Genomic DNA, 21,720 nt, shown 5'->3' on the forward strand with positions numbered 1-21,720 from the left:
GAGATTATCTGACTAGAAATGCATTTTCACCTCCATGTCTTTCAGTTACTAACAAACATATGGCATATGTGGTAAAAGATTTCTGAAAATAGATGCAGAAATCATCTGTGCCATGATTTTCTTTAACTGGTATTGATTTTTACTGGCCATGGGATATAGTGGTTTTGTGGTGTGCCCGCTATGTGAAGACATCACAAGATTGCTTTTGAAAGCTTACATGATAGCTTTATTGTATTCACTGTCGGAGATGCATTTCCTACCCTAGACTATGCCGGGAGTCCCTTTTATATCCATCACACTCACTCTGCTACTTATTCTTAGGAGCAACAGACAGATTGCACACGCAGATGAAGGTAAATAGCACCAATATATGATCCCTCTAATCTGCACTGAGGAAAGCCGTCTATTCGTAGTAGATACCACCAGCATAAACACAATGTCTCATTTTCATTGATTCCCTGTTTTTACACAGATTTATAAAGGGTTTTGTATATTGTAGGCTGCAGGAATGAGGGTGAGCTAACATGATTATTGCAGTATAGTTCCTTTGCCTGTCAAAAGCTTTCTAATGAATGCAAGCATGTGTATTTGTGTTTGTGTGCATGTGTGTGTGTGTAATTCCTGTTCCAGAGACTTGCACATGTGTTGCTACCTGCAGACTGTAGTACGCATGGCACTCTGCAAATATTAACAGACTGATGCACACGGTTTTGCCTGTCCCCATTTAACCTCTGCAAAAGACATAAAGCACAGTGCTGATTATAGGATTTTGAGAGGTTTCTGGATTGTGCAATGCAATATGTAATTTTTATAACTGGGAATTTTCTCTATTTTTTTTTCACTAGAAGTATATGCATAATGTAATGCATATGCTTTGTATTTACCTCTTAAGTAAATATTTGGCTTGTCATTGTTAGAAAAACATGCATGTCTGCTCTTTATTCTGAATTTGTAATACTGACAGTATCTCATAATTCTATAACAAAGAAATGTAACTGCAGTATTGTTTTATCACGCGCATTATGCCTTTGTCTATAAAGAGCTTATGAAATTGAAATGTCTTAAATTATACTGACAATGTTTGCTATTTGTCAGATGTTTGAAGGGTTAATAACATCAGCTCCCCTCACCTATGTCTGCAGTTGTAGAGTAATGCCACTTAGGAAAGCACAGGCAGAATATCAGGTCTGGAGCACCTGATCAGGAATTTGAATTTTTTCCAGTCTGGTCTCTGCAGGGTCGTACGTGCGCAGCCCCCCTTTCTCCCCCCTCCACTGTCTGGGCCAGCCTAGTCTGATAAAGTTCTAATTCAGACAACAGCCGCATTGCGTTGCTGTCTCACTGGCTGAGGCCGGCCCAGAGGGCTCACGTATTGATTGCTGTCTGGCTCTGCTCAGGCCTGGAGAAAGAAGGGAAAGGACTGAGAGTGAAAGCAGAGAAAGAGAGAGAGAGAGGGTGAAGGAGGAAGAGCAAGAAGGAAGAAAAGGTGGAGGAAAGGAATGAAGGAAGGGGTCTTAAGTCAGTTTCGCATTCCATTCCATTGTGCAAACAGATGGTGCCATCATTTGGAAGAATGCATAAGAGATGAAATTCTGAAGTCTTTGAGTTTTGTAAGACAAGTGGAAGACAGGTGAATGAGAATAAAGAGGACAGATATTAAGACTCAACATCATAGTGGCACTGCGCGAGTAGCAGGACGAAAATGTGTAGGGGTGAAAATGAGACTGTAGTTTGCACAGCAAGGAAAGGTGGACAGATTTGAAGAAAAAAGGAATACTTTATCAGAATCTATTCTTAGTAATTGAAGATGTACTGCACAACTAGAAACACATCAGCTCTAACACAAAATGTGCATTCTACCTAATTTCTACTTCAAAGACAAAAATCAGGCAATCAGTAAGCTGGAAGTGAGGAGGAGAATGCAAAGTGGGAATGGAAGGGGTGGGGAATAAAGGAAAGAAAGATCGAAAGGCATCTTACATCAACCTGCTGATTCAGTGGAGTTTTAGTTTAAAGAACTCAGAAGGGTGGGAGGGTGGAAGAGAAATCACCAGCTCCACAATAGCAATTAGGACTGATGCAGTTTGGAAAGGTTTATCGGCAGAAAGGAAAGAAGGCAAACAAGCGACAACATGTGGTGGCAAATAATCATGATGGGCTTATATTTTTAATATGACATTTTGCATTCCATCAGTATAAAGCTGCAGTGAAGAAAGGAAAAAGAATTATGTGACTAATGTAATTTCTCATTTCAGTGTCTTTGTGCTTTTATCATGCTTATATTTATTTTCTTTGTGAGATACCCAAACATGTAAATGTACATTATCTGTATGTAACAGCATTTTATTAAAGCATGCATTGCTTTAAATGCCTATATTTCTGACAGCGTATACTGATGTATTTGTCTGTATTGCATTTAGAATGCTCCATGCCCTGGCACTTATAGTGAGAGAAAGCGAGAATGCACAGTATTATTACAGACTGCGTTAACTCTTGCACTACTGATTAGAAGATGCAGCTTCCACATGTGGTATGAAAAGAAAAGGCAAAGTGCATCCTGGAGGAATGTCAGGTGGGTGCCATCTTATTCATTTCTTTCTTCCTGTAAAGTGCGTACTAATCTAGGTACAGCCAACTTACAATTACTGCATATGGATAATATTGCCGATCAGCAGTGAAAGACTTAAGTAGTCTCCGACTGAACTGTGCAGAACCCCTAGATCTGGGAGATTGCTGTAAAATGCTTGTATAATACAGTGCACAAACAATAATGCTTTAATTTCCTTTAAGACTTCTTTAACGTTTGGGAATTGCAGCATGGCTATAGTCTTCATCTTGATTTGAACATTAATGTCAGGAGGGGAAGTGACTTTTGCTTTACTTCATGTGTTAAAGTAAAGGCTCAGGTGTGCAGAATCTGATCAGATAGTCTATTGTTTTGTGACAAAGGTACAGTCATTATATGGGGCACCTATTTGAGCACTGCATTCAAACATGTCAGGGTGAGTATTTGCAAGAATTGCTGTGACCTATATTTCAGAGCAGGTGGAGCAAGATTCCAGCGTAAAGGTGATGAAGGGCACCAGTGTGCTCTCAGGTGTGAAACTGTTCCAGCTGAGGTCTTAGCAAATACAAATGATTTTCCACCAACTGTGCACTGGGAGGGGAAAGCATAGGAAAACCCATGTAATGGCTTAATTCTTTTTAATATGTTGTCTAGCTACTGAGATTTAAAAAAAAATATTTGACAATGTTGGTGGTTTTATCACATCTGGATGCTTCCTGAACTTTTGTACATATAGGAAATTATGCCAGTGTTCATAAAGCAAACATTTTTAATCAAATTTTCTTTGCATGCAAGTCTATAATATATTGTTTTAAGCAGCCTCTGTGATACAGAACATATCTTAAAAGCTAGCACTGTCAAAAAGAAAAGCATTAATATAAATTTCTTTACTGAAAATGCAAGACAAAGTGTGGAGGTACCACCCCAGGAAATGAGAGGTGTGCAGACTTACACAGCATATACAGTTCAGTTACCAGTTGATGAGATTGCAGAATGACCTTACCCCCCCACACATAACATACACAGTGGTATTTCCCTCTACTGTCAGACATTCTATACGTGGCTCAGATGAGACATGCTCTTAATTTATTCCCTTTGTCTCGGAATGCCTGGTGTGTATTTATGCATAGTTCATATTTGTCATATTATTATGAACTGAATGAGAGCACCATGCAAAAGGTATTACTATGGAGATAATATAAAATATATGCTTACAAAATGATGGTGATTATTTATTTATTTTATATATATATATATATATATATATATATATATATATATATATATATATATATATATGTGTGTTATGATTATAACATGTATGTCTGGGTAAATCATTTTTGAGGCAACAAGGCTTTCTGTGAGCATGTGTACATACATGTGCATGGCGAAGTGCAGAGCATGGAGCTCTTCCAAAGATTGCCAGCCCTTTGTGTAAGTTACTGTGATGCATATTCAGCGCATAGAGATAGTGCTGCGGCAGAAACTTCTCATCTGCAGTACCTTATCTTTTTTTTCTGATGCATGCATGTGTGCATTTGAATGCACAAAGGGATGCATTAGGAAATAAAAAGCTCAGTCAAAGGTTCAGGAAAGGAATGGGTTGCCCAAAAGCACATCAGGGATGGAGGGGGTTGCCCAAAAACATGTCGCCTGTTCCAGTTTATTTTCCATTACAAAATCAATTGTTTCGGCTTCTTAGACATAAAAATGGGTATATTCTTTGATTCTGTGAAAGGCTATAATGTGTCCCTCACATGAGGACTGAAATTCAAGAAAAGTCCGTAAAGCTTCCTCTGGCTCACATGTGAAAGGAAACACTAAAGAGACTCCCTGTAACCAAAGCTAGAACACAAGGCAGATGACTAATGCATAGTTTATGGCCTCATAATGTTGGCATTTACTATTCAGGTTTGTATGCCTTTATTGTTATTACATGATCTTTACAGATATTTCTTGTTCTTTTTAGTTGTTGTACTTAGTTTTAGCTGCTGTTTGTGTTTTCTCAGGTCATGATGAACAAATTCATGTGAACTGGTATCCATAGTGGATGTTAAAACTGTAATTAATTAAAGTATAACATTGTCATCTCCTTAACTTACTCCATCACCTGCTATTACCTTGTAGAGAGTGCCAATATTCAGCTATAATATGCTGTCAGGTATCTTCTTTTTATCTGATGTAGGTCATTCACCTTCCAGGGGCATTGAATGCTTTATAAGTCACCGGAAAGTATAAGGACAATAGTCCACTGACTGAAGAACTGTCCCATCCTACTCAATAATTTTTCATTCCAGTATACAGGGTTTTTTCTGGATAACTGCAATGATCTGCTGTCTTTTGCTACTGAAGACTTTGTTTGTGCACTCTGTATTTGCGGCTCCTAGCTGCTGTGCATTGCAAACATGAAATAAGTTAAGCATCCTGCAAGGGAAGAGTCTAATCATGTTGTCATGGCAACACCATCCAAGCAGTTCCACCCTTGACTGTTTGAACTGCTCAGCAGTACCCCACTACCACTAAATTTGAATGCATTTCATTAGAGTTTTAGCATCTAGAGACAACACTGTTTGACATACTTCCCACCATTCTTGTTTTCATCTCAACTTTTTCTGTTTTGATTAGCTGACAAATCAACTGTCAGAAAAGTATATGCACCAGCAGAAAGGCCCACCCCTTTTTCTATTTTAAAAATGTTATGCACTATCTCTTAAGCCATTCTCACTGCCACTAGTAATAGTTTAACCCATCTAACAGATTTTGTTATCGAGTGCCAATAAGAAATAAGTATTTTTCCTTGAATTATGTAGCTATCAGGAGACAATATGCAGCTTTTGACAGCACATTACCGCATAAGCTGGTAACGAGGCACGTATCTGAGGGGGGTCTTTTTGTGTTTTTTTTTTTTTTTTTTTTTTGTAGCGACAGCTACATTTGGTTTAGTTGTTAAGGCTGTGGTATTCGTTAGCAGACCCATGCAGATGCAAGGTATGATTTGCTGATTAGAGTCACTCTGGTCATTAGATTTGGCATAATTTACATTCTGCCGACTGATGTGTGGAAACAGTGCTCTGAATAATTCAAATCTAACATAGACAGGTGAGTAGTCTGATGCTTTATCATGCCTCTGTTGATTACAGCTTGCTCCCTTATACCTTGTAGTTCATAATATAGTGTGCTTCAAGTAGAAATTGTTAATTTAGTCAAAGTCCGCATGAAAAAAACACAGTAACGAAGTTGCCTTTTCTCCAAAGTGCTCCAGATTTATAGATATAGATGTAGATATAGATTTGTCTATTTTGCACAGAGTATCTACCATGTTTAAGAATGTCTAGCATTATGGTAGCAATTGAGGGGCTTGTGATATACAAGGTACAGCTGAGATATTTTATCTAAGCAAAAAACACACGCGCGCGAACATGCACACACACACACACACACACACACACACACACACACACACACACACACACACACACACACACACACACACACACACACACACACACACACACACTCACAGTTTGCTGTCTGTGGAGCATACTCTACCTCTAAGAGAAAATTTATAAAAACAGTTTGCATACTGTCTTGGTCTTATGTATACTGTATAACTGCCAGTGTTAATTTATAAACTAGTTATATTGTCTTGATCTGAGTTTGAATCCCACAATCTCCACTTGCATTCTTTGTGACTTTCAACAAATCATTTAAAAGGACAAAGATTTTAGGTATGTTTTATTTGTAGGCATCTGTGTATGGTGAGTTGATATGAGATTGAAGTAAAGGTAAATAAATTAGAGCAAGTTCTTCAGTACTATATAATTCCATACATCACCACTTAAGACTGCATATAATTCTAGAGATTAAATGAGTAACAGCGGAAATCACAAATTGTTGTTGTTCCTTCACTTGTTTGCAGCCTTTGTTTGATGATTGTTTTAGGATATGGACAAATGGTGATACTTACTTGTAACAAGAATCCCTTGCATGCCATATGATGACATATGATTCCACATGAAAATAACTTTTAGTCAGTAAATGAATAAAACCTAATGATTGCATTGCTGCACAGAAGATAGCTGTTGTGGTATGTTTGATAGTGATACTATATACTGAAAAGTAGGCTTCATGAAGAATAAAATATCTTCAGAAAGTATAACTGTTTATTTGAGCCTTCTTAAGCAAAATATTCTATCAAAATAGAAAAAGAAAGTGAGTATAATTTGAGTATAATTTGTGCAACCGAAAGGTCATTGGAAAAATATTTCATTTTTCCCCAGTGATGAAGTCAGCAGTGAGATCTTTGAGGGATATTTTATTTGTATTTAATTTGTTCTTCTGAAAGAGATAAAATATAGTTTATGTTTATGTAAACTGGGCATTGGGTATAAAAAGAGAGAGAATTCCTTGAAGAGGCCATGGGAATTGCTACAATCTATAAATACAGGAGAACTATCTTTATATTTTAAACTGCAAGAAAAAGATCAGTAAAGCAAAAATCAACTAGGCCTCACTTTTTGCAGATGAGGACCAAGACATGATCAGGAAACTGTCTCAGTGACAGATGTATATTGAAGCCACCAGTAAGGTGTGTTTATACATTGAGCCGCAGCATGTCACTCGATGGGGTGCTACATTTGTGACAGGTATCTGGCACCTAGTAAGCACTTATTCAGGCTTTGATTTGGGACTGTATCATTAGCTGAACATTAAAATTGTGTTCACCTCAGAGTGATGAGCTGTTGAAAGAAGTGATGCATTTAATGCTTAACTGCATTGTAGGTTTGAAGAAGGGACATTTTACCCTGTTATATAGCAGTTTCTGAAATTAGAATGTATACAACCACAGAGGCATATTTCTCACTGCTTTGAGTGTCATGGTAAAGGAATTCTGGGTAAGGCCTGACTTAATATGTACAGGAAAGACCATACCTACTGCAGAACATTTGATGTACATTCTTATGTTTAAAGGACCTGCAGCCTAACCTTGCAGTATTCAGATGCTCAGTACATTGATTTGGGAATCTTTTTCTACTTGACATTCTAGTCATGATCAGTAAAGACGTTGCTGTGAGTTGTATGTTCAGAAATCCTTTAGAGGCAAGTCTTTTTTGGGGCATCTTTTTTTTTTTTGATTCTCTGTACATTCTTAGAAGACAAGATAATTTGCTACAATACAGTAACTAGCCAGCTGATTCCTTTGCTTTCTGGTTTAATACAACCTTTATCATTGTCTAATGTTATGCTGAGGTAGAGGAGGGGAGTGAACCCAGCAAAACTCAGAAGACTTACATTTAAGTTGTAAAATTAAAATGATTAATTTAAGTTTAATTTTGGCACAAATTTTCAAACCACATTCCTTAAATGCACCCACCCAAGCACATGGATGCATACACATATACACACTTGCAAACAATTTATGCCGTAATATTAAGTATGACTGCCTCATTTTTCTTTTGTTTCTCTTCATGTGTGTGTGTGTGTGTGTGTGTGTGTGTGTGTGTGTGTGTGTGTGTGTGTGTGAGTGTGTGTGTGTGTGTGTGTGTGTGTGTGTGTGTGTGTGCGCGTGTGTGTGTGTGTGTGTGTGTGTGTGTGTGTGTGTGTGTGTGTGTGTGTGTGTGTGTGTGCGTTTTAAATACAGCATATTCTAAAAGCTGGGGATGTTGTAATGAATGTAATTGAGACTCATAAAAATATACTATCTTTATCTTATGTTGAAAATATTCTTTAAGCTATTTTTTTTAAATTAAACAAAAGATGCATATTATCTAGTTAGGGTGAAAAATAATTACTAAAGTGCTTTAGAGCTTTTAGCTCACACAGTCTTCTATTGTGCCACAGTTACATTAAAGAAATACAAAGCTGCATTCTCAGACCAGGGCACAGTGTTACAGTGGATTCATTGTAGTAAACACAAAGAATTATTTATTTTTAGAAAATGTGTGGTGATCCTGGTGATGTACTCCCTTACATTCCATCTTCCTGCCAAGTTAACTTTTTATCTTCAGCACTTTCTTCTTTTATGATCAACAGAGACCATGCCACGTATAATCCCACGTTTCATACCAGACAGATGAGGGAGGTTATTAACAATGAAGAAGTATGTCTTATGGGATAGTAACTAACACACGTGGTAACATAAGGTTACAGATAATGGGGTGTTATAGTTTTATATACTATATAATCCAAAAAAGAAAAAAAAGTTTAAAAAATGGCAGCACTTATGATAGCTGCCCCATTCTGTGGCATTCATACTCCTGAAAGCCGATGCTTGGTAATACCGGTGACCGGCATGAATTTTGCTTTATTTTCTTAGCATCAAAGTTACCAATTCTATCGTCTATATAAAAATTGTCAGGTGGAATCCGAGAGATTATTAAAAGTCTGGTACTGCATAGAGATGTTTAATCGGCCTAGATTTTGGACTGCTGTGGCTCTTTGTTTCATGAGAGCACCTTTCACTTCATTGCTTGAGTTGCCGTTGCTGCCAACACCTTAGTCAGACCCTGTGCTATTGCAGCAGTAGGTATACGCCTCCATTCATGCTATGTAGAACCTCTTTGATTTGGCTGCTGGGCTTGTCTGTGTTTTGTGAGACTGAGATCTTTAAAACTCATTATTTATGAAACCCTTCAATACAGTCCCACATATGTTGTAACATTAGTTAGAGCAGTTTTTACCTAGCTTCATAGCTTGAAGGCATCAGTGTTTATTAAACAACTGTTTGATGTTATGATGTGGGTCCCCCCAAAAAAAAAATGCTTCTTGGTAGTAGTCACTGAGGTTAACAGTGGCATAACTTAACCATGTATTCCCAGGCAGTTGCTCTATAGTCTTAACTCCTTCCTTTGTTATATTCTGCTTCTGAAGAGGGGAAACCTTACTAAGGATAATTGGGGGGTGGTGTTTTACCAGTTATATAAAGCATCTGCTGTCTCTGACAGTAGTATTTATTACGAAAGCCACAGTTTCATCAGCTACTAACTAGCAGCCCAATAATATTATCATCAGATGGACTTGAGTGACTAAAGCCAGTAATTTTAGATGCTGCATCTGTATTGCCATAGTAACCCACTTGCTGTGGCTCAAAATCCAACACCCCTGAATTGCTTTATACTGATCCCCACAAATCTTCTTTTCTTTTCAGGGATTTGGACATAAGCAAACTATTTTTTACACTGGACATAACCACAGCATGGAGAATGACACTGTAAAACATAATGTGAGTCTTGCTGGCATCATGACTCACAAGAAAATTCCCAACTCCATATCTCCATTTTGATGTACATGTTATTTTATGCCATCTAGGTCCCCAACATTTCCCTTACAAACTGGCACACTTTTTGCTGTGTTTCCATGCAGACGTACTACCATTCTTTCCTCAAACTTGCAGTCTTTTACCAATCAGTGTGCATTATAGATATCTTTTGGTAAAGTTATTGCTGTATGTTCTTTCCATAGCTGGGGTGGGGGTATCAATGGCTGTCCTTATCATACCTGTCACTTAGAGTTGCCTAGAAACTTGCTACATTTCTCATGACATGAGTTACAATTTCCGTGGTGTCAGGGAGAAAATGAAAAAGGTGAGTGATATTTTCAGTAACAGCATACATGTGTATATGCGTGTGTGTTTGTGTGTGTGTGTGTGTGTGTGTGTGTGTGTGTGTGTGTGTGTGTGTGTGTGTGTGTGTGTGTGTAAAAGAGACTCTGTGAAGCTGTATATATAACATAGAACTAATATTCATTCCCCTTCCTGAATGATATACGTGGCATGATATGATATTTTATTTTGATAAGGGTTACTAATGTACAGAGTAAACACACTCCTATTACTTGGAGTAATGATGGAGCCTTCCTGATATCCACATATTTGGAAATGCATTTGTCTTAGTATCTGATGATTTTGGAAATTTAAAAAAATCCAGATGGTAATTTTAGGATTCCAAATATATACTTTGAATACTGGTTTATGCACATGATCTGTTTAACCCAGTTTGGGGTTTAGGATATGCTTAATGGGAGGGACCATGCCCCTTGTTTTAAAAAAAAACTATTAATTGTTATATAAACAAATCCATTTGGCATTCAGTCAGCTGCTGGGTCTTATGTATTAAAGACAGTTTGTGCTTTCTGTAGTACATTGTGAATTGCTCTTCCTATATCCCCAGTTGCACTTCTTGGTGTTTCTGTAACACATGACATCATGTGTACCCTTGTCAACCAGACGTTGTGATGCCCTAGTCCAGTCTTAAAATTACAGCATGTCTTGCCTTGTGTCATTCTGTCCATCTTGCTTTCTACTTTCCATGCTGCATGTTTATATCACACAGCAGGTACTACCAATTAGCTCAACTGGACAGTACAGTAGGTCAGCTATGTGAATGGTTCACATGGCATTGTTAATGATAAAAATCATCTGCAATGGCTTTCAAACTGTTTAAGAAAACATTGTTTTTTTGTGCGAATTAAAGTCTCCTCCCCACAAACATTTATCATGTGGGGAGCTTGTGACCTTTCTACTTCCTATTTATTGTTATTAGAGTAGTCTGTGAGATATCTGCATTTCAGGGTGGAGAACATGCACCATGACAGTGAGTAGCTGAAGTAAAGTGAATTTTGGCCATATGGGTGACATTGCCATTCACCTCCTTGTTTTACACAGCAATGTGACTTCTGTTTAATATCGTCACTTCATACCTGTAACATCCATTTATTCTTGTAATTTCCCTGTATGAAAAGATTTTCTTGCAAAAAAAAAAAAAAAAAGTATTTTTGTTTGTACATCACTTATGGCTTACTCTGCCAGACTTCCCACATCTTACCTACAGATCACATTTATCCCACCACCATTGTAACATCACAATGTCAATTAGGATGCATTATCCAGGGAATCTGTTTTCTGCTCTCCAGATATTGGGGCTTCACTGCTACACCCCTAGTCTCAATATACTCCCTCTGTACCTGTGAAATTATACCGTCATGGATAAAAGAGACATATGGGTACCACTTTCCCTATTTGATTGTAACCTTGGAGGTAGTATATTTGGGGATCAGAGCTGTTGGGGTAAAATCTCTGCATCAGTGGGTAGAGATCCCCCTTGCCAAATCATCTTTGATATAGTTATTTTTAATTGTTTCCCATGATGTCCTTATGTGGAGATGGGACCTTGTGGTTAGTGAGTTGAGTTGCATGAAGTCCATTGTCAGTATGTAACAACAAATTACTTTTATAATTCCATAGTGAACTGCAAAATTACTCTGATCCTTTGCATTTCAGTCTTTAGGCAGTGGTTAGTGGAACTATATTTGTGGCAAAGGATTATTATGAGGATAATTTGCTTTTGTAACCAAAAATCAAAATGCTTTAATTTGTAAATATTTGTGGCTGCTAAGTAAAATAGCTATTATCCAGGATCTGATGCCATACTGGGCAGAATCAGTACTTATTGATGTACTATCCTTCGGTAGCAGTTTTACATTGATAGCTTTGTGCATTGCTGGCCAACTTCTAGCTATAAATAAAAAAGCTGGTGACAGTTAGACAGTTATTGAACACAAAGAGGTAGTTTCAATGGCACGATTGTTGGCATCTAGCAGTTATTGATGAAACTGAGTACTACAGCCTTTCCCCTAGCGTGAAATACAAAACATACACACTCTACCAGGCGGAAACAAACTGGTAAAACGGCACAGACTGTTTATTGATGTAAGCGCTTTCGGCTGCAATAGTACACAGCCTTCATCAGACAAAGTATTTTGTCTGATGAAGGCTGTGTACTATTGCAGCCGAAAGCGCTTACATCAATAAACAGTCCGTGCCGTTTTACCAGTTTGTTTCCGCCTGGTAGAGTGTGTTTTTTAAGGTCTCGTCGTTGGTTTACTTTTTGAAATACAAAACATACCATAACATTTACTGACTGTAAGTACATATTAATTAATAAAAATATTTGCATTTAATAACTTGTTGTATTGTGCTTGTCATGTGTCGGTTTGTACAAACACAACAGCACTTTGCAATGCTTTTTGTATGCCTCAGGCTCTTTTCTACTGGATATATAATTGAAGTGACTGAATTTTTTTCATATATTGAATTAACTAAGGCTTTCATTAAGATTTTAGTAATGTGAAACACTGCTTTAATTATTTGTTTGTATGCTTGTTTGTTTATTTGATTTTTAACTTGGTAGGTACACTAGTCTTCAGACCCTTTTCAGATAGAAGCTAGGCCATTAGGCTGTGACATTTTCAATAAAGAATAAAAATCACATTGATTGAGATAAAATTCAACTATATAGATATAGGCTTGCCATTACTTTGATACCATTGACAGTAGCCATTGACAGAGTTTTTGAGCTTTAATACGTCTTTTATGATACCTTTAAAGAAAGCAACATGTTATGAAAGTCATTTATACTATTTATAGCATTAGCACAATATTAATATTACAGAACTGTATGTACAACATATCACACTGAACTACACTTTTCTGTATAGAAAAGGACAAAGAGTTGGTAAATTTCCTGGGCTAGATTTCAGAACAGCTTATGCCTGGAGGAAGGCAAGGCCCTGAACATCTTTTTGTAATTAACAAGGCTCTGATTCTAGAAGGCTTCTACACTTCCCTTTGCTGAGCACTCACAGACTAAATATGAGCCCTTTTTTCACCAGCAAGTGTAACAAGTTATACATTAGAGCTATAATGAGAAGACATTACAGTATTTTGCCTACTGTGTGCTCAGCTGGGATCACAGTCTTTCTTCTTGTTCAGTTAAAAGCATATTAATTCTTTACCTTGGTTACAAATTAAACATTTAGCGGTTCTGCACAGATGTATTAGTAGTTTTGTTTGAGTGTTAACATTAAATATTGTGAAAACTGTTTCATTCAGAGGGAATGTTAAAGAAGACGCAGTCCACGAGTTAGATGAGAAAATTCTACCAAAGTTTTAGAAGCATTGTAATGATTACATATTTCAGTCTGAAACATAAAATAGTTTGAAGAGCATTCAGGGATTCTCACTTGTATTCTGAGATTATATTAAATTGCAGAATTAAAAAAAATAAATAAATGTTAAAAAAGAAAATGTTGATGCTGCATTTGAACAAGTTGAAATATACGTTGATGTCCATTTACCAATCTTTTCTAATAAAAGAAAAATATTTGCTTTTCAAAGAATTTATATACAACAACAGCTACGGTAATTACTAGGAAAGTGAATCAAAAATTTCCTTAACTGGTATGGAATAGTTTACAGAATTGAAACTAATTTTGAAAAACTGTGGCTGACATAGTATTACACTATGTAAAGGAAAATATATGAGAAATGGGATCCATTTTAGTGGATTCTGAAAAACAAATGATGGGCATAAAGTGTGTGAATTAAGAAGAAAATTTAAGCTGTGATTACGCTTCAGCACTGTTTTTCTTTGTTGCAATTTTAATGTTATTAAGTAGCTGAAATCTGTGAAATTGACAGTCTAAATATTGAAAGACATTCAAAAACTGGGCAGAAGAACTTTGTGACTCCAACCATGAATGACTCTGAGCTGTGCAGAAGGAGTGGTCCTACACAGAACATTCATGAATAATTACATTATCACAGTTCTCAAACAAACTTATACATTTTCTGATTACAGTATCCTTTTGTAGTAATGTTTCCTATGTTCAGTGTTACTTTGTACAAGGTTTCAGAGCAACGGCAACAACAAATTGTAAATATTCAAAAGGTATAATGGCATACTCGTAGATATATTCACAGACCTGAAAAAGTAATTCGATCATCAGCTTCTCCTCATAAGTCCAAATGGAGAGATGATAGGGATCTGAATGTAGAGATGATAAAATGAGCAAGCAAAAGAGAGTAGTATTACCGGAAATTAATTCATCCTTAAGTCTTGGTGACTACCTTCATGAACTGAAACCTGTTTTCACAAAATCTCACCAAGACGACACTGGTATATAAACTGCATTTTATATAGCATATGCCATGGACAGAAGTAGGTTAAAAATAGAAAAAGACAGCTGGGTGCACAAGTCCCAGGATAAAAAAGTGCCCAATCTTGGTATGCACACTGGTGCCTGGACTTGAAAAATGACAGTGTAGAATCCTCAAGACACAGAAGCATTTCTACAATGGGTTTAGGCCAGGCTCAGGGCGAGGATGGCCCCCCTGTTGTAGAAGGAAGTTTTAGTTCACAGAAAACGCAAAAACTGACAGGTTAAAAATAGCCATAAAGGTGATACAGTAGACTATTGAGGATATGAAAGATATTATGCGTTGTTATTTTTATGCAAGAAGCCCAGAATTTCCAGATAGAATATATTCAAAAAGATTAAGAAAGAAATTAGAGGAAAGAAATACTAGCAAAAGAAAAACTGTCAAAAGCTTCAAATGCAAAAGTGTGTTCATTAATAAAACAGATCCATGAAAAACATTATATAGACCAAGAAACTGTAGGCTGTTTGAAAAAAGAAGCTACTGAGGAAGTGTGGCAATAAAAAAAAAAAAAACCTAGAGAATTTTGAAAGGTATAAAAAGAAACATGGACATAGGAAAGAAATAGAGACCTGATGTGGTGCAATAGTTATGCAAAGAAAAAAGTCAAACTAATCAGTACCAAAAAGCACCTCCAAAGATATTTGAAGAGAAATATAGGGAAAGGCACCCAGATATGAAAAATTTTACAATACAAAAAATAAGATCACAAAGGGGGAGCATAGAACAGAAGATTAGTAAAGCAGAAGTTAAACAAATAGAAGTTCTAGTTATGGAATACCTTTGAAGTGAGAAATTTAGTGTAGAAAGTCTTACACAGATTCTGTCACAGCATGCTGGAACAATTAGTCCCCAAAGTAAGATAAATTGGTGGAGCGTGAGACACTTGAAGAAGAAATAAAGACATGGGAAAGAAAAGAAATCTGATATGGTGGAATATTTATGCAAAGGGGAAAGCCAAATTAACCAATATAAGAAAGCAGCACCAAAGATATTTGAAGAGAAATACAGGCACAGACATCCAGATATGGAAAATTTGCAACACACACACACACACACACACACACACACACACACACACACACACACACACACACACACACACACACACACACACACACACACACACACACACACACACACACATAACAAAACAAATGGGAGGGAGTAGAAAAGAGGATTATTAATGGAGAAGTTAAAGAAATAGAAACATAAATTATGCATTACATGTGAAATGAAGGATTTAGTGTGGAAAATTCATATCTGGTAACGTCACAGCATGATGAACAGTATGTCCCCAAATTAAGAAGAAACAGGTGGAACTGGAAGCATTGTATCATTTGTCACATGAAGATACTCTGGAACCTTAAGAAAGGAACCAAAAGTTCAGTTGAAGTTGCGTAGCAAGGGAAGGAGCAGGAAACAGTAGCAAATCTGACAGTCAATATTGTGGAGTGATAGGCCAGTGAGCACCATTATGAAACAGCAATGGATGACTCAGGATGCAGCTGAATAGAATTTTCTGTAGAATGCCTACTGGAAAAAGAGAACAAAGAATGTGCCCTCAGTTTAGAATAAAATGATATTCGGGAAGAGTTGCTTAATAGAGATGGATAAATATATTAAAATTAATGAAAGAAACAGATTACAGGAAGTCAGTAAGACCCAACATGTTAGAAGTCTGCTAAAACAAATAAACACAGTAATCAAGTCAATTAACAGAAATTCATGTGATATAACAGAAGTAAATAGGATATATTACTGTACAGCTAAATTTAATAACAGATAAAGCCTTGCCACAAAACATAGGGTAATAAAGAAAGGAATGGAAGAAATCACATGCCATCATAGAAGCATCAAATAGAGAAAACTGTAAAGCAATTAAGACAAGAACTGTCACTGTTAGAAGAATGCAAACGAGAGAACAAATCAACAAAGGTACTTAGAAAGATAGACGTGATAAAAGCAGTGTGCAGTTTGAACAAAGTAGGATCTATCATACACTATCACAAATAATAATCTAAAGATATCAGCAAAGGCAGAAAAACATATAAGATATACAGATAAATATAAAGGAAAAGTACAAAATAAGCAATTCATTGATGACCCCCAAAAAGTTTTATAGAGAACTGGGAAACAAAGCAAAAGGAACAAAAACACCACCAAAAAAGAAAAAAAAAAAGAAAAGAAAAAAATAGGCACATTATGGAGAAATATCTATGAAGATCCTGTGTAACATAACATAGATGCTGAATGGATAAATGAAGTAAAAGAAACACTAAGTAATTCAAATGTACAGAATATGAAATGGGATGAAGTAACAGACAAATAAACTGAAACAAAATTACAAAAAGTTCCTAACTGGGAAACCGCAGGCCCAGATGCAGTACCTAACTTATGCTAAAGGTATCACTGTCTTTACATGAAGGTTTAGCCCTGAGTAATAACTACTACTATGTTCATCCCGAACAGACACCAACCTGGTTAACATCAGAAAAAAATATACTCCTCCTTGAGTGAACCTGCAAGCTATCCTAAAAACTGCAGACCAATAACTTGCCTTCTGACAATGTATAAACTATGTAATGTAATTGATAATGACAGAGTTTATAGTCATTTAGAAGAAAACTCAATTATAGCAATAGAAGAGAAGGGTAACAAAAGAAAGTAATTTGGAACAAAGGATTATATGTTGTTAAATAAAGTCATAATGGAGAATTGTAAAAAGAGGAAAAATCTAAGTATGGTATGAATAGATTACAAAAAGAGCATTTGGCAGCATCCCCAATTCATCAATAAAAGAGTGCTTACAAATGTATAAGATGCACCGTACATTGATCAGTGACATTAAAGTGACCATGAAACAGTGGCAAACCACTTTGCAGTTAAGCCATGATAAAGGATACATTATTATCTCAGGGATAAAAATTCAAAGGGAGGATATTCCAGGGTGACCCGTTGTCACCACTGCTCTTTTGTCTTGTCCTTAACCCATTAAGCTGCCTACTTAACAGATTAGGACATGGTTACAATTTAGCTCCCAGAAAACAACAAAGTTTAAAGACTTCTAATCCTGTTTTTGTGGATGATTTAACACTGTATAGTGGTCAAAACTTTTTCAGATGATATAAGAATGTCATTTTGTCTTGTTAAATGTGCAAAAGCAACATTCAAAGCAAGAAAGCTGCAGCACCAAGAAAATGTCAGTCTGGGACAGGAATGTGATATAAAGGAACTTGAGGAGGGAGTATATAAATATCTGGCAACTGATGAAGGATTGACAACAAAACATAAACAAATGCAAACAAAACTCAGTAAGGAGTATTTTAGAAGACTAAAATTAATACTAAAAACAGCCCTGACATCTAGGAACAAAAGTCGAGATAATAAACCAATTTGCTCTTCCTGTTCTAAATTTGTAAACCAATTTGCTCTTCCTGTTCTGACTTACAGCTTTGGGATGATTCATTGGCCCAAAGGTATTGGATCAGTTGGACAAGAAAACAACAAACATGCCTCACGCTTAACAAATGATGCATAGAAATCACTGTATACCAAAGTTATGTCTTCCTCGTTCTGAAGGAGGTATGAGCCTCCTCGAAATTGATGACATGTTTATATCTGCAATTGCAGGACTGCATACATATCTGCTTACCTCACCAGATCCAAACATAGTGAAAATTTTAAAACATGAGCAGAACAAGTCCAAGATGACTTCCCTGCTTAGCTTATTAGAAGCATATTGGTGTGAAGTGGGAATGGATATCAAACCAGAAGTAGACAAAAATCAGGCAGCAACTGAATGTGCCAAAAAGCAAAATAAAGACTATAGAAAATATCAGACTAGAAGGCAAGAAATGTGGAAAAGGTGTAAATGTAGTTGAAAGTACAGGAAACTCCTGTAACAACCTCATGTTAATAAGGGATCTTTTGTAGGAATGGTTAAGGAGTTGTGAATTTAAACCAGAAGATGACTGGTTGATATTGGAGATCCAGGATAGTGGACTATGTACACATTGATTTACAAAGACTATTGAACATATGGGAGAAACAGACAAATGTAGTTTCTGTAAAACAGAACTGAAAACAGTCACACATCTTGTTGCTGGGTGTGATATACTAATATCAGAGGAACTGTATACAGAAAGGCATAATAATGTGGCAAGATTGTTGCATTGGGGATTGTGCAAACATTACAATAATGAACTAGCTGAGAAGCATTGGAAACGTGACCAACAAAGCATTGTAGAGAATGATGAAGGTTATATCATTTGGGATCACCCATTACCAACAGTTCAAAAAAAATAGATGCGAGAAGACCAGATATAGTAGTCCATGAAAAGAAGAAGACAAAAGTAGCACTGATCATTGAAATTGCTACCAAGGGATTACAGTGTCTTACGTACAGAGAGACACAAAGTTATAAAATACAAGGATTTGCAGGCAGAAAAGAGGGTAATGTGGAAGAAGGATACCTAGGCAGTTCCATCAGTAGTAGGAGTAATGGGTGTCAGAAGAAAGAATTTACAGTCCTATTTAGGTATGCTACAGATACATGTAACTTTGTATGAATTGCAGAAGGAATCTATTCTGGACACATTGAGGCTGCTGCAAAGAGGACTTTTGGCTAACATCAAAGACTGAAACAGTACTATTTTACAAACTTTAATCATACTTTCACTTAGGAAAGGGGTCCATTCCCATCATGGTATTAGAAATCCAAAAGACTTGAAGAAATTAAACCTAATCATAGACTTTTAATTAGTAATATTCTGGGAAGGATTCTGTGAACTTGTTCAATGAGGAACAGTTACTGTCAAATTAGGTTGTAACTATTACTAAACCTGGATTAAAATATCTGTGAGGGCAAGAGGGTTCCATTGTAAGCCTTCTGCTCCCTTCATATGTTAGTAACACATCCAATAATACATGTATATTTGCTTGTTTGTTTAACTGGGTTAGTGGACAGATGTACAAGGGACCCATTTCAGTCACACACAGGGAAATAAAATACATTTAACAGAATTAGTTAAAAAAAATCAGACTGCAGTTCAATGCCACACAGTACTCTACAATAAATAACTGTAAAATGGAGCTAGCAAAGATTTGTCATAGAAGTGATATTATAGATGAATAACACAAGGCAGTATTAACATTACATTTCTTTTTCTATTTACGTTGTATTTACATGTGTGCAATAGAAGCTTCAAGCTTTCCTGTGCTATAAAAGGAGACAGTTAATAACTGCTCGATGTGTCACTGCTTATGCTGTATTACTCATATGAGTACAGTAGAGACAGGATTTGTGTAGGACACACACTGAAAAGGAACTAAGAGGGTAGAAAAAAACTTGCTATAGAGGGGGTTAACAAACAGAGAAAGACATCAAGACAGAAAAGAATGGTGTTAACAGATCAAACATGATTTAGAGCCTTTAATACTTTATGAAGGCAAGTTGGTTAGTCATTATAACATTAGGTAATACATCTATAACCTTACATACAAGCAGACTTCAATACAATTTACAGCTGGTTTCCCTCCAGTCTTCTTACATTAGGCACCTGAAAGTTAAATCTGTGTTGTTTGGTAAAAACAGAGATTTGCAAACGTATAAGCAGTCTCTTTAATAGACCGTATTCATCATAAATCACTGGGACAGTCTTTCAATAGCTTGCACTCCCACGACACATGAGTTTAGGCTGCTGTGTCTTTAGGTCCTGTGGGAGACAACAGCAGCCTCTGTGCCAAAGTACTCAAGTACTTTCTTGCAACCTTGCGATTGCTCCTCCTGGGCTTCAGAGGATCAACAGTTGGCTCTTGGCTACTAGGCAGGTAAGTCCCTATTAGGGAATCTCTTCCACACTTGTGTTGTACCATGTCTCTTTAAGTATACAGGCAGTTTAATTAAGGGGATCTCTAAGATTTTTCAACCCTGCTTCATAAGATCCACAAAAAACTTTGTTTCTTTGTTCAGAAAACAAAACAGGCCACTTCTACAGTCTGCTGACTAGCAGGATTTTAAGAAAAAGTGGCAGGAAGGATCTAATAAAAAGATGGGTTCCTTCCGTAAATTGGGACTGTCTACTTCTTCAGAATGAATTTTGCAGCATTTCTTGCCTTCTCCCCTTTGTGTCACTACTTCAAGTTTGTCCCGGAGACTAGGTCTCCATTTTCCTATTTGGCATCACATTGTCTCCAACTAGTAGGTTCTAAAACTACTCCAGGAGGCTCACAAATAACTGTGGAAAAGACTACCTCCTTTTTAAAGGAATCCCCCATCATCCTCCAAATCAGACTTCCCTGTTTCATCCATTCAGTAGTCAGTGACTTTATAAGGGGGTCACAGAATGAGTATCCCTAGATCAGTGGAGAAAAAGTTTTATTTAGGATTTTTTTTCTGGTGCCAAAGAAGGAGCTTTCTTGGAGATCAGTGCTTGACCTACCCTTTTTCAACCTGTTTGTTAAAGCATCAAAAATCAAAATGCTGACTTTTCAGGAATTGTTACCTCTCATATGGGAGTTTTCTGATAACTGTGCACTTGAAAGATGCTTATCATCATATTCCATTTGCACAGTTCAGACGTTTTCTAAATTTTTCTGCGTCTGCATTACTTTATCAGTATATTAACCTTTGGGTTATTCACTGGTCTTAGGGTGTTTGCAAAATGTCTAGCCCCAGTGATTTTCCACTGCAGACTGCATAGTATACATCTTTCCTTATTTAGATAACTTCCTTATGTTTACAGTCTTTTTCTAATAGTCCCTTACTTAGGTATGAAATCTCCTTCTATACCTTGTGTTACATATAAATTTCCTTAAATCCTCACATTTCCTCTCACAGAATCGTGTTTGTAGGATGCCTTCTGGATTGTCCCTCCAAAGGCATTCCTAACTCAGTAAAAAGTGGAGTTTTATCTGGAATGCTTCATGACTTTCTCCAATCAGTTCCAGATTTCAACCGGACATTATCTCTGGATTTTCGGGTTCATTGCTTTTGTGATTCTATTGATTCTTCTTCTAAGGTTTTGTAAGGTTGCATATGAGAAAAATTCAGTGTTTTTGTAGACTATTTGGATCCAACATTTCCAACATTTCCATCCATTGGATTTCCATATTGCAGTAATGGGCTTTGTGGAAAAAAATCATTTCTTTGATAGAG

The 21,720-nt window shown here is 36.6% G+C and overlaps 1 long non-coding RNA gene across 3 annotated transcripts in view; it reads left to right on the forward strand.

Moving 5' to 3' along the window:
- LOC122809229 overlaps nt 1-21,720 on the forward strand; it is a 184,320-nt gene that overhangs the window by 111,363 nt on the left and 51,237 nt on the right. Inside the window, exons 1-2 of one of the 3 annotated variants that reach the window (XR_006365869.1) lie at nt 1,314-2,238; nt 2,421-2,572. This is a non-coding gene — a long non-coding RNA (uncharacterized LOC122809229). Of the gene's footprint in view, nt 1-1,313; nt 2,239-2,420; nt 2,573-21,720 lie in introns of those variants that run through there. The other 2 variants (XR_006365870.1, XR_006365871.1) reach the window with 2 other exon arrangements.

This window comes from Protopterus annectens, chromosome 8.part0 (genome assembly GCF_019279795.1).
Source record: "Protopterus annectens isolate FY-2018-M chromosome 8.part0, PAN1.0, whole genome shotgun sequence".
Taxonomy (NCBI): domain Eukaryota; kingdom Metazoa; phylum Chordata; order Ceratodontiformes; family Protopteridae; genus Protopterus; species Protopterus annectens.